Raw genomic sequence first — 14110 nt, 5'->3', positions numbered from 1 at the left:
ATTAATCGCACAATTTGCCGTAATTAATCGCAATTAATCGCTTTGTTTCTTCTTAAGAATAAAGTATGTTATAATGGCTTTAAATCTAAAATGATGGAATTTATGTAGAATCAACACAAAGGAAGTATTTAAATTCAAATACTATTGTTAAATAGCAGCTTTTTTTTAACTTTAAGCACAGATTCTCTCATGTGAACTACAGATTTCCAAAATAACCATCAAGGCCATCAAAATTAACTGTCAGCTTGAAAAAGGCATATTTCTTATATGCACTAACAGAACATATCAAAAAGGTCCACAATAGAACATGTAGATATGGAAAAAAGGTCAAGGAAATATTCTGCTGTGAAGTCAGAATGATAAATCCTTTTCACTGCTCGGCGATCGCTCGCCACGATCCCCCCCTCCCCACTGACGCCGCAGCCTCAGCCAAAATCTTACGCTGAACTCCACTGAAAGCTAATGGCTAACGGCTTTGCGGCACACGTCGTCATAGGTCTTACGTCAGCCGCCACGGGAAATAAACAAAACACAACTCACAACTCAAAATGAACGCAAAGATTAACGCGTTAATTTTGACAACACTAATATATATATTGTCCATCCAAGCGGAAGACAATGGATGGATGGATGGATAATATATATATTTGAATAAGAACTGACTAATTTGCTGCTGACACCCAATTCCACCGGCTCAGTGGATTACCTCGGTTCAAAGAACCGACTCTTCGGTCAGACAGTCTCTAATCCCTTCTCAATGACCCGCTCTGGAGTGTGACTGTCCAATTGTTGAATTCATGTTGCCTCCAGACCAGATGTACAGCATTGCATCTCAGAAACTTTTCACAAGAAGGAGAAAACACGGAAAATAAACTCCTTTATGTCGTACCAGTACGACACACTTGGTAACTGCTGACATTTGCAATTAAATAAAGGGTTCCCGATATCTAAAAAGTGAATCTGATTTGTGGAAAACAGAGAATAATTTCAATAAGTCCAAAGGCCATTGACTCCAGTGTTTTGGTTTTTCAAGATTTTGTAAATGTTTATTAACAATGCTAGTTGAAGTCAACATGGTCATTTAGAATGTATCTGGATAAAAAGGCCCTTAAAAAGAACGTTCTAACCATTAAACAACATTGTGTACTATGTCTATGTAGTATTTTATTTTTTCTATGTAGTATTTTGTTGTCAAACCTAACCTTTTTTTTGTTGTCTAAAGCCAGTGGCGTCAATTCAGCCAAAGCTAAGGTATGGCAAGGTTACTAGTCACATGACTTAACTACAGTATCAATCAATATACATGCCCAGCAAATGATTATAACAAAAGTGACAAGTCTGCTATGTAGCTTATCTGTGTGGTTAGGAAAATTTGAACTTTTTTAAATGCAGTCTCACTCCGCGGTGTCATAACTTTGTGTCCATAGTTATGACACCGCTAACATAACTATGGACACAAACACTTAACAACTATGCACGTTAATCAATCAATTCAGTCAAATGCACCGTTGCGCATCCAGCAGCAGGGTTATGTAATTGCAACAATATCAAGTGAACATACCAAGTCAACTTCAAACTGTTAAAAGTCCAAATGCAAAGAGGAGAGGGAGGGAGAAGAGGGTGCTGAGTGGCTAACAGCCTCGTTAACAGCCTGAATCCCACCTTCACTACCTGGTCCTCCTCCCTCTGCTGCTGGGGCAACATTGGACCCATCACCTGCCTTTTTTTATTTTTTTATAAAAAAGATTCTAAAGTTATCTGCTTCCTTTTCATTTTAGTTAATTAGCTTAGCAAAACAAAAACGCGATAACAATAATGACCCAGCTCTGACCTCCGTCATCTCGTTAGGGGGGGCTGGGAGATCCCATTTCAAGATATGGAGGGGGGATACAAGTGTTGGGAAAGATAATATCTAGAGAAATCGATTGTGTTGTTCTGATTTTCACTTGTAGTTAATTTATATGTATTAAATAATAGATTAATCAATACAAATTGACACAGAGTAATTCCATAAATGTATTGAAAAAAAAGAATATTTACATTTTCCCCTGGAGCCAAGGTGTGGCAGCTGCCATACCTTGCCATACCCAATTGACGCCCCTGTCTAAAGCTAACGATGGTTTTGTTTTCTAAAGCTAACGTTGGTTTTGTTTTCTAAAGCTAACGATGGTTTTGTTGTTTAAACCTATCGTTGGTTTTGTCGTCTAAAGCTAATGTTGGTTTTGTTTTCTAAAGCTAACGTTGGTTTTGTTGTATAAATCTAACGTTGGTTTTGTTGTCTAAATATAACTTTGGTTTTGTCGTCTAAAGCTAACATTGGTTTTGTCGTCTAAAGCTAACGATGTAATGTTGTCCTGTGTCCTGAAAGCCTTTGAGATTCTGCTCCTGTCGTCTGGACGCTGTACAACTCAAACGGGACCAAAACATTATTGGTCTCACCGTTAACTACCGTTCATAGTTTTCAAGAAATAAGGTCCCCTTGGAAACACAGGAAGGGGCGGGACTTTGCCTCTCTGTTATCAGTGTTGCCGTAGTGACAGTGTGTGTCTCTGCCAGCAGGTGGAGACTCTGCTATGAATCAGTGTGAGGACCGAGAGGACGGAGTCCTTCCCTCTAAAACCACTCAGGATGGGGGACATGACAGCCAGACCAAAGCTCAGAGGTGAGACGAGGATCTCGAAGTGTCCAGGACTCGGATCACTCCACCATCATGATTCTCACTCAAAAACATAAATATACATGATATTAACTATATCACTGTATTGAGTTTAAAATTGAACCTTTTTATTAATTGACTGTCCTGAGGTGAAGAATCAGGTCTTGTTCCAGACCTGGACAGCAGTTAAGTTTGATGATGATAAGTGAAATAAAAAGACATTCGGATTAAATATTAACCTGACATACGCCTGGACCAACACTGTAACCTGCTGACACTTCAGCTGATCAGCTTCAAATATTGAATGAAAGGAATGAAAGTTTAACTGGGAAATTCAGATTCTCTGTTGGTCTGTTGAACCACAAAAACACAGCGTCCATCAACATTAAGTCAAGTCTGCTGAATGAATAATGTGATGGTCTGAACTGCCAAAAATATTGTGTTAATAACATTTGTTGATAATTTCTTGTTGTGGCTTATATTGTGATGAATGAAGCTTAACTAGTGAGAATCTTGGAAAAAGTATTTCCTTAAATTGTATTTATTGTATCAGGATGCAGCAGCAGAGACCAGACTCCCTTGGACCTGGACCTGGACCTAGCTGTGTATCCATAAAGAGTGTCCACTCTATGGGTCACCCTATTCTTTTTAAAGCTGAACAAGCTGCTGATGGAAGGTAAGAAATGAAACTGAACTCTCCTTACAGGATGAACCAGGTCTAGACTAGCCCCTTAAACAATAATGCCGAGTCCACCAGCCCTGAATCCTGCAAACTGTTAGGTCTTCTGAGCCACGATGATATGGGAGAGTGTCATGTTTCACTGGAGCTCGAACAGAAAGGACCAATTAAATCTTTTTAACTGAGATAAAACTAAAAAATAGAGACAGTGAGGAGAAAACCTCCCTTTGAAAGAAAGACGAGAAAAGTTAAGAGTCAGAGAGAAGCTAACTTGGCTAATGACAAATAATAGTAGAGGCTAAAATAAGATAAGCTAAGAACAAAAAGACTCCAAACCAAAAGACATCAAACTCAAGCACCATGTTCGTCTCAGTCAAGGGAGGTTGTAGAGTATTAAAGCTGTATTCTACGATTTGAACCCCCCCCCCCCCCCCCCTCTGTGCTCCTCCGAGCTCTATCGTTCTCCCCTCACAGCCTCCCACCTCCCTCTTATTTTACAAAAATAGCTCAGTGAAAGGTGTTTCTAAAAAAATTTTAGGCGAGAAATAAGCTATGCAGTTGCTGAATCTGTCTTTATTTTAGATCGACAACGCTCCGTTTGAAAGATTATCGAGCAGCGCCGTCTCTGGAAACTCGCCGCTCCGCGATGGCATTACATGGCTTCTAACATAATAATAATAATACATTTTATTTGTATAGCGCTTTTCAAGGGATCTCAAAGACACTTTACATATACAGGTAAAAATTAATACATTTAAACAAGTACTATTAAACACAGGGAGGCTACAAGTGAGTACATTAAAACAAGCAGGTTATTCTTAAGTAGATAAGTTAAAAAGATGTGCTGTGAAGTTATAAAACGGTTAAAAACAAGTAATATAAAGTTATAAAACGGTTGAAGAGCAGGCACATTTAAGAACAAGTTAGTGATGCAGTACAGATGAGGTAGTGGATTATTGGGGGTTGAAGGCGATTCTGAAGAGGTGGGTTTTGATGAGTGATTTGAAGGTGGTCTGGTCCGTGCAGGCTCGGATGTGTGGGGGTAGTGAGTTCCAGAGGGAGGGGGCAGCAAGTGAGAAGGCTCTGTCGCCCCAGGTACGGTGTTTGGTCCTGACAGGTGGGGAGAGGAGGTTTGTGTCGGAGGAGCGAAGGTTACGGGGGGGATAGTGGTGGTGGAGCAGGTCGGTGAGGTAGGAAGGGGCCTGGTTGTGGAGGGCTTTGTGGGTGAGGAGGAGTACTTTGTATTCAATGCGTTGGGGAACAGGGAGCCAGTGGAGATTTTGCAGAACAGGGGTGATGTGGTCACGGGAGCGGGTGTGGGTGAGGAGGCGGGCAGCAGAGTTTTGTATGTATTGCAGTTTGTCGAGGATTTTGGCAGGTGAACCGTAGAGGATGCTATTGCAGTAGTCTATTCTGGATGTGATGAATGCATGAATCAAAGTTTCGGCAGCAGAGAAGGTGAGTGATGGGCGGAGACGGGCAATGTTCTTGAGGTGAAAAAAGGCAGTCCTGGTGGTGTGATTGATGTGTTGTTGAAATGTGAGGTTGCTGTCGAAAATGACTCCAAGGTTGCGCATGTGTAGGGACGGGGACAGAGTGGAGTTGTCGACGGAGAGAGTGAAGTTGTGGGTGTTTTTGATGAGGGATTTGGGGCCGATGATCATCATGTCTGTTTTGTCACAGTTGAGTTGAAGGAAGTTGTTTTGCATCCAGGTTTTTAATTCAGTGAGGCAGGTGGTCAGAGTGGAGCAGGTGGCTGTGGTGATGGATTTGGTGGAGATGTAGATCTGGACGTCGTCAGCGTAGCAGTGGAAGTGGAGACCATGTTTTCGAATAATGTTGCCAAGGGGGAGGATGTAGAGGATGAAGAGAAGAGGACCAAGCACCGAACCTTGGGGGACGCCTTGGGACAGGGGAACAGTGGAGGAAGTGCAGTTATTAATGCTGATGAATTGCTGTCTGTTGGTGAGGTAGGAGCGGAGCCAGGAGAGTGCAGTGCCAGTGATGTTGTAGTAGTTTTCCAGACGGGACAGGAGAATGGAGTGGTTGATGGTGTCGAAGGCTGCAGTGAGGTCAAGCATGATGAGGATGGTGAGGCGGCCGGAGTCAGAGGAGAGGAGGAGGTCGTTGGTGACTTTTAGGAGGGCTGTTTCGGTGCTGTGTTGTGGGCGGAATCCAGATTGAAATGGTTCATACAGGTGATTAGAGGAGAGGTGGGTTTTGAGTTGAGCAGCGACGACACGTTCCAGGATTTTTGACAGAAAGGGAAGATTGGAGATGGGCCGGAAGTTGGACATGATGTCGGGGCTGAGACCTGGTTTCTTGAGGATGGGAGTGACAGCAGCAAGTTTGAGTGGAGTGGGGACAGAACCAGAGATGAGGGAGGAATTTATGATTTTGACGAGGAGTGGGGTGACGGATGGAAGACAGGTTTTGATGAGAGCTGATGGGATGGGATCTAGGGTGCAGGTGGAGGTTTTCATGCCGTTGGTGAGTTGAGGTAGGTCCATGGGAGACAGCAGGGAGAACTGTGACAGGCACTGAGAGAGTGAAGGGGTGGGATCCAGTGGTGGGGTTGATGGAGCCGGGGAGGTGGTCAGGTTGCTGTAGATGTTGTTGATTTTATTTTGGAAAAATGACAGAAAGGAGTTACATGTTTCCACTGTGAAAGCTGTAGAGATGTTATCGGGGGGGTTGAGAAGTTTGTTGATTGTGGAAAAAAGAGTCTTGGGGTTGTTGGAGCCAGAGTGTATGAGGTGTGAGTGGTAAGTGGACCGGGCTGTGTTGAGAGCAGTTTTGTATATATGGAGAAAGTCTGTGTAAGCGTGGAGGTGAACTGTTAGGCCGGTTTTATTGTAGAGTCTTTCCAGTTGTCGTTTGCGGGATTTCATTTGATGGAGTTCAGGGGTGTACCAGGGAGCTGAGTGGGTGAAGGTGACTGTTTTGGTTTTAGTGGGAGACAGGAGGAAAGAGTGTTGTTGTAGTAGTCCACAAGGTCGTTGGGATCATCAGACAGGGGGGGAGGAGAGATGGATAATGCATCGGTGAGAGAGGCTGAGAGGGCTGAGGGGTTGATGGACTTGATATTTCTGAATGAGATTTTGCGTTTATCTTTTGGGATAGGGATGGGGATGTTGAGGTCGATGATGATGGCGAGATGGTCGGAGATGTGGAGGTTGATGCTGGAGAGATGGTTTAGTGTGAGTCCAGTGGAGCAGACCAGATCGAGGATGTGACCATGGGAGTGGGTGGGGAAGTTGATATGCTGTGCGAAGTTGAAGCAGTGTAACAGTTCCAGGAATTCAGTGGCAGGTTTGCAGTTGGCGTCGTTGATGTGAAGATTAAAATCTCCGAGGAGGAGGACAGAGGGTGAGATGGCGCAGAGCTGGGTGAGAAAAACCGTGAAGTCTGAGAGAAAGGTGGGATTTGGTTTGGGAGGGCGGTAAATGATGGCAATGACAAGTGGAGTAGGACCAGGGAGTTTGAGGGCAAGATGTTCAAAGGATGGGGCGGCTGGGGTGGAGATGGTGGTGATTTTGATGTCTTTTCTGTGGATGGCAGCAATACCGCCACCCCGTCCTTCAAGGCGGGGTTTGTCCGTGTATGTGAATCCTGTGGGTGTGATCTGGTTAAGTGAAAAATAGTCCAGGGGTTTTTGCCAGGTTTCAGTGATGCAGAAGAAGTCCAGTTTATTGTCAGTGATGAATTCATTCAGAATGAGAGTTTTATTGCTGAGTGAACGTGTGTTGAGCAGAGCCATTTTCAGGTGTCGTTGTTTTTGGGTTGGTTGGGAGGACTGAGGGAGAGGACGGAGGTTGGAGAGATTCACGTGTGGTTTGTTGTGATAACGTTGTGAGGGAATACTGATGGAGGCTCTGTGGGTGATTATGGTTTGTATGGGTTGGATTTCTGGAGAGAGGGTTAGTGACGGGTGTGGCCTGCAGGGGGAGCCAGCGGGGGGAATAGTGCTGGGGGTTGGTGGAGCTGTCGGCGGATGTTCCGGGGAGGGGGCGTGTTGGGTAGACAGTCATGCAGGTGTGTGTGATTGGACCTGAACGGAGTGCTGTATGTTAGCAGTTAGCAGGTGACTGCCTAGCAAGTTGGGGCGAATACCGTCCGGTTGGAAGAGGGAAGGACGGTCCCAGAACAGATTAAAATTGTCAATAAAACCAAAGTTGAAAGCTGTGGAGGTGAGCTGGAGCCAGGTGTGAAGACTGAGGATTCTGCTAAAATGTCCTATCCCCTTTCCCAGTGAAGGGATTGGACCGGAGATAAAAACAGACAATCCACAGGAACTTAAAAAATTAAAAAGAACGTTAAAATCCATTTTGGTCAGTTCTGACTGCTGGCGGGCTGTTTCGCACGTCCCGACGTGGACTATAATTCGCCGAACAGAGGACGGAAGTGAGCGTAGCAGCCCCGGGAGTTTGTTCAGGAGGACTTGGACTGTAGCTCCCGGTAGGCAGTGAGTGATGGCGTTGAAGAAACGTATTTTCCGTGTTATGGAGTCTCCAACTATTACTGTAGTTGGAGAGAAGAGTGGTGTGGGGGATGACAGCCGTTGGTTTTCACGGCCGGAGAGAGCGCGGCCAGAGTCCGCACCGCGGGGCCGGACGGCCGAGCGAGGACGCCGTGACACGCCGTCGGCCCCGGGTTTGGGAGAGGAGCTCAGTGGTTCAGGGCGAGGAAGACCTCCGGAGCGTCTGAGTACGGCCTCATGAAGGATCCTGCGGCGGGAGGCGGTGGTAGTCCGGGATGGAGAGCGCTCAGCTGGTCCCACAGTGGAGCAGCGGGTCCCCCCGCCACTGCTAGCCACCGGTGCCTGGTGAGCAACGGTGACTGCAGGCGTCGATCTCGGAGATGGATCCGGATCGGGGCGAGCTGGAACCGGGGGATCGGCAGCTGGTGGAGCGGGAGTGTCGGCCGACGGAGCCGCGTGGTGGTTCGACAGGCGAGGCGGCGAGGCAGTCCCGTCTGAGTTCTTCCTTCGTCCTCGGACCACCACTTCCGACCACGAGGAAGAGCGGTTTGGAGTTGAGCAGGAAGACGGCCGAGGGCAGGTGGACGGGTCCCAAACAGCGGTGTCGTGGATGGCTGCGCTCAGGGAGGCAAGTTGCTGGGCCTGATCAGCGGCTAGATCCATGAAACTGGACAACATTGTCTCTTTGCTGCGCAGTTCATCGGAGAGCCTTTTGATGTGATTCTTCAGGTCGGTGATTTTTTTATTTGCTGTTGTGAGATCATCTCCTTGACTGGGCATAGTTTGTGGGGCCTGGGCCGGGTGGCGGCTGGCTGCCGGTAGGGCCTGGAGGTGGCTCGCTTCCGGTAGGGCCTGGTGGTGGCTGGCTGCCGGTAGAGCCGGGGCCAGGTGGAGGCAGGCTGCCGGTAGAGCCGGGGCTAGGTGGAGGCTGGCTGCCGGTGGGGCCAGGTGGAGGCTGGCTGCCGGTTTGGGCCTGGGCCGGGTGGAGGCTGGCTGCCGGTGGTGCCGCTAAACTCCGTGCTAGCTGTGGTGCGGAGCTAGCTGTGGTGCATAGACAATGAATGGGAACATTCCCTCCGCTATGAACTCAGGCAGGCCGTTTAGTTTCCCGGTGTGTCCAGGACTTCCACAACATGTACAAAGCAGTAATAGTGTTTATTACGGCCACGAATGATGAAACATCGTGCCGGTTGGATTTCTCTCTCACCCCGACCACAGTACGTCCCCGATCCCAAACTGCTCGGCGATCACTCGCCACAATACCCTCCTCCTCCCCGCCCCACTGACGCCGCATGTCTACTATTGGCTAAAGTTTGGCTCAAGTCAAAAATCGTAGACTCCATCTTTAACACATTGAGCAGGACTAGAATACGCTCAAAATTTCAAAAGTCCCAACATCACCCAGGGGCAAGCGTTACAGCGACAGTGGCGAGAAAAAACTGCCTTAATAGGCTTTTAGGCAGAAATCTTGTGCAGCCCAGGCCCTTGGGTTCCGACTGCATTTGGTGTTGGTAGTATAGTAGTAGTAGCATTAACAGTAGTGGTGGCATTAACAGAAGCAATAGTATCAACAGTAGTAGTCCATGGCAGCAGGCACAGCCACGCCGAGATGGATCCATCCCAACCACGTCGCCGTAGACCAAAAAGCAGGAGTAGTTGAGCAGTCACACAGCGGGCAGGTGGAGCTACAATGTGGTGTTTCCAGCGTCAGGCAAGTTAGCAGTCTGCATCGGTCAGGACCTCAGTGGACTCTGCTGGACCAGAAAGCATAGCCAGACTCCTGGGAGTAATCAAGTTAATAACAGTAGAGATGCCGATTTTAGTTAATTACTTTAATTAAAAATACTGGCGGTAAGTGTCAAACAAGACCACAGTATCGGTGCAGTCCGGATCAGGTTCCACCACGGTCCAGGGAGACCTGCTAGGCGAGAAAGCACAGGGACTCCAGGGGAACATACACACAGAGAGAGAGAGAGAGCCAGCCCTAACTATAAGCGGTGTCAAAGAGAAAGGTTTTAAGCCTACTCTTAAATGTGGGAACAGCGTCTGCCTCCCGAACCAGAACCGAAAGACGGTTCCACAGAAGAGGAGCTTGATGGCTGAAAGCTCTGGCCCCTGTTCTAATTTTGGAGACTTTAGGAACTACAAGTAACCCTTTATTCTGAGAGCGTAGTGCTCTAGGAGGACAGTAGGGTTTAATGAGCTCTTTAAGATATGATGGTGCCTGACCATTAAGAGCCTTGTAAGTGAGGAGAAGGATTTTAAATTCTATTCTGGATTTTACTGGGAGCCAGTGCAGAGAAGCTCATACAGGAGAAATGTGATCCCTTCTTCTGGTTTTAGTCAGAACACAAGCTGCAGCATTCTGGACCAGCTGGAGAGATTTAAGAACAGCCTGATAATAAAAAATTACAATAGTCCAGCCTTGAGGTCACAAATTTGAGGTCACAAATGCATGGACAAGTTTTTCTGCATCTTTTTGAGACAGCATTGGCCTAATTTTAGTAATGTTACGCAGGTGAAAGTAGGCTGTCCTTGTAGTTTGTTTAATATGCGAGTCAAAGGACAGGTCCTGATCAAAGATAACTCCAAGGTTTCTTACAGTAGCATTTGAGGCGATGGCAATCCCATCAATAGTCGCTATATCTTTAGACAGCGAGCTTCGGGGGAGTTTAGGCCCAAGTACAATAACTTCCGTTTTATCGGAGTTTAACATCAGGAAATTGCAGGTCATCCAGGATTTAATGTCATCAACACATGCCTGGAGTTTAACTAGCTGATTGGTTTCTTCGGGCTTGATCGATAGATATAACTGAGTATCATCAGCATAACAATGGAAGTTTATAGAGTGTCCTCTGATAATGTTGCCTAAAGGAAGCATATATAAGTTGAAAAGAATTGGTCCGAGCACAGAACCTTGAGGAACACCGTATTTAACTTCAGTGTGCCTGGAGGATTTTTCATTGACATGCACAAACTGAGATCGCAATGCTTAATGCGGTTCCTTTGATGCCAATTAATTTTTCTACATATTAGAATCTCATGGTTAATGGTGTCAAACGCAGCACTAAGATATAGCAGAACAAGTACAGAAACCAGTCCTTTGTCAGAAGCAATAAGAAGGTAATTTGTAATTTTCACCAGAGCTGTCTCTGTACTATGATGTACTCTAAATCCTGACTGGAAGTCCTCAAGTAGACTGTTATTGTTGAGAAAGTCACACAGCTGATTGGCGACTACTTTCTCAAGGATCTTAGAGAGGAAAGGAAGATTTGATATTGGTCTGTAGTTTGCTAAAATCCTTGGACCAAATAAATTTGGTCGTCGGGGACAGACACCGTTCTTATATGGTTTTGGGTGGGTGACTGCTCTAATGGAGGCGCAGAGAAGTGTGTAAGACTGCAATGAATCAACACTGGTTTGCCATGTTCTAGGACTACCAATGAGATCAGCGATGTTTCTAGATAGGAGAGCGGCTCAATCCAAAGTGGGGTGGATGCCATCTCTCCTGATCAGACCAGGTTTTCCCCAGAAAGGCTGCCAATTATTAACAAAGCCCACATCGTTATCTGGACACCACCTCGACAACCAGCGGTGGAAAGATGACATGCGGCTATACATGTCATCACTAGTAAAGTTTGGCAGGGGACCAGAGAAAACTACAGAGTCCGACATCGTTTTTGCATATTCACACACCGAGCCAACATTAATTTTGGGGGCGACTCCTCTCTGGTTGTATAGAAGTCTGTAAGAAAATGGCCCTACTTCTTTCTCAATGTATTATCTCAGTAAACATTTTTTATGGTCTCAATCTCTAGTTTCAAGTCTTTTTCAATCCAGCATGATGTTCATTTAGTACATTATGGTCCATTTAGAGTCCACCAGACCAGAAAGCAGGGGATCAGGGTACCCGCAGGGTCTTAAAAACTTGAAAAAGTCTTAAATTTGATAACCGTAAATTAAGGCCTTGAAAAGGTCTTAAGTTTTGTTTACAAGTCTTAAATTTAATTCTCAAAGGTCTTAATTTTTCCCTTCCTTATCTGCATGATAGTACAGCTCAACAACATAACTGTATACTAAGTAAAACACTAACAAAAAACAAAACATGGAACGTTGCGTTGTAAAATATTTTTTTTTTCTCTCCGACTATCGATCTCCGACATGAGGTGGCATTAATGCACTGTTTCAACTAGGTGGTCGGAAAATCCTGATTTCCAAGTTTACTAGAATGCCACATTGCGCTAGAGCGTGCACAGTTAGCCGCTGACCCACCGATGTCGTCGCTCGCGCAGCACCTTTGGTAGGAGTGGTGGTCCGATATCGTCTTTAGTATCCACGTCACCTCTGCCTTAAGAGTTGGCGTCGAGCCACAAAAAGCTCATACGTTACCTGGCTGTGTGGGCTCGGTGCTGCTGGCAGCCGAGGTGACTGTTGAGGTTGGCGTCGCAGAACTGGGATATGGGTGCCTGCTTCTGTGTAGCTGCTAAGCATGCTAAATGTTTAGCACTCTTCATGTGCGACTCCAAGGCCAAATGACCCATTGTACCGAGCTTGAATTTTTTTCGGCAAAGACGTCACTGAGCCTCCCACTCATTCCCCGGTACAGCCTGAACCCAGTCATATTTTGAGTCACTGAGCCACAGTGGATTAAATCTGCACTTGCCCATAACGTAAAATGAAAATATAAGCGAGCTCTTCAAAGTGATGTTCCCCGACTCGGAGATCGCGGCTACTTTCACATGTGGGAGCAACAAGACTGCCTATATTACCAAGTTTGGTCTGGCCCCTTTCATCACCAAACAACTGACCGACCAGCTCAATAAGGCGTCTGGATTTGTGGTCATGCTTGACGAAAGTCTAAACAAAAGCACAAAAACTAAACAGCTGGACATTCATCTGCGCTACTGGGTTGGTGACCGGGTCCGCTCAAGATATTTTGGCTATTGAGTTCATGGGCCATGCTACGGCGCTGGACCTACTAAAACATTTTAAAGTAAGTATCCATTGCTTTTTTTCTTATTTTTCCCCCCACAAATGTATCCTTAAACTGAAATATAGATGTTGTTTGAACTTAAATCAGAATAATAGAGTTCATTTGCAAAAGCAGATAAACACCTGGTGTAAATACTAATTTAAAAATGTTGTAAAAACTAGTTATCTTATCTCTTTTGCAAATTAACTTTCTTCATATATCTTTGCCACATAGTTACATAGGCTCTGAACAAGAGGTTAGAGTTAGGGCCATAGGAAAATGCATGTAGAGTAAACAGAAAAAAACTATAATGACAGCAGTGACGGTAATATTCTCCCTCACCACTCTCTGGGACAGAACCCTTTAACCTGGAGGCTTGAATCTCCACCACACTAGAATTTACAGATTACATAGTGCTATGATGTTATGACAGTGCCTATGATAGAATACAACTGTGTTTTAAAATTTGTTTTGATTTCTTGTAGGAATGTTTACGTGACCTTGATTTGAGGATGATGGTGTCTCTGTCCATGGACGGACCCAACGTCAATTGGCGTTTTTTTGAGATGCTGCAAAAGGAGCATGCTGAATATTTTGGGGGAAATGTATACATTTGGCGTGCACACACTTTATTCTTTATTAAAAGAAGTAATTGTTATTTGTCCCTGTGTTATTCTGTTATTCTGACAGATTTCTTTTGGATTATTTCATAAATGTATCATGCCAGAATAGGTGCGAGGTTGGTCTTAAATTTCATCGGACGTGGTCTTAAAAAGGTCTTAAAAAGTCTTAAATTTGAGTGGAAAAATCCTGGGGGGACCCTGGGGATGCTTTAGGGGGCGGGGCTACCTCGTGATTGACAGGTCACTACAACTCTACCAATTCATTTATTTACTTATTTATTTATTATTATTTGTCAATTTCTTCCATGTACCGCACAAAAGAAACCGAAACAACGTTTCTCCTCGTTCCACGGTGAGATAAAGTGCACAGGCACAACAGAAAAAACAAGACACTGGGGTAAACAGTAAACAATAAAGTGCACAACATATTACTCAGAAGTTAGCTACTAAGATGACTCACTTAGCTGTAAAGTTGACCTTGAATTATGAAGCTTCACACCAGAATCCAGATGGATCCAGATCCAGTAAGGTTGCTGCTCGGGGTGCCACTCTGTTGCTAGTGTTCATCAGATCGCTCCAAGAATCCAAGATGGCAAAATGCCAAACCTGAGACTTCAAAACTGTAGTCCACAAACACAATGGGTGACGTCACCATGACGACGTCCACTTCTGATCTCCAGTCTGTGGTTTAGTGACTCTT

At 45.4% G+C, this 14110-nt stretch overlaps 1 protein-coding gene and 1 long non-coding RNA gene across 2 annotated transcripts in view; both read left to right on the top strand.

Annotated features, from left to right (window-relative positions):
• LOC311010292 overlaps window positions 1-13998 on the top strand; it is a 58668-nt gene extending 44670 nt beyond the window's left edge. Inside the window, exons 3-5 of the long non-coding RNA XR_014596760.1 lie at window positions 2557-2662; window positions 3210-3332; window positions 13902-13998. This is a non-coding gene — a long non-coding RNA (uncharacterized lncRNA). The remainder of the gene's footprint in view (window positions 1-2556; window positions 2663-3209; window positions 3333-13901) is intronic.
• Window positions 1-14110, top strand: part of LOC311010291 (protein NLRC3-like) — a 170408-nt gene that overhangs the window by 136596 nt on the left and 19702 nt on the right. The window lies entirely within an intron of this gene.

This window comes from Eutrigla gurnardus (assembly GCF_963514095.1).
Source record: "Eutrigla gurnardus genome assembly, contig: SCAFFOLD_57, whole genome shotgun sequence".
In the NCBI taxonomy this organism is placed as follows: Eukaryota; Metazoa; Chordata; class Actinopteri; order Perciformes; family Triglidae; genus Eutrigla; species Eutrigla gurnardus.
This window is presented reverse-complemented; position numbering and strand designations above follow the sequence as displayed.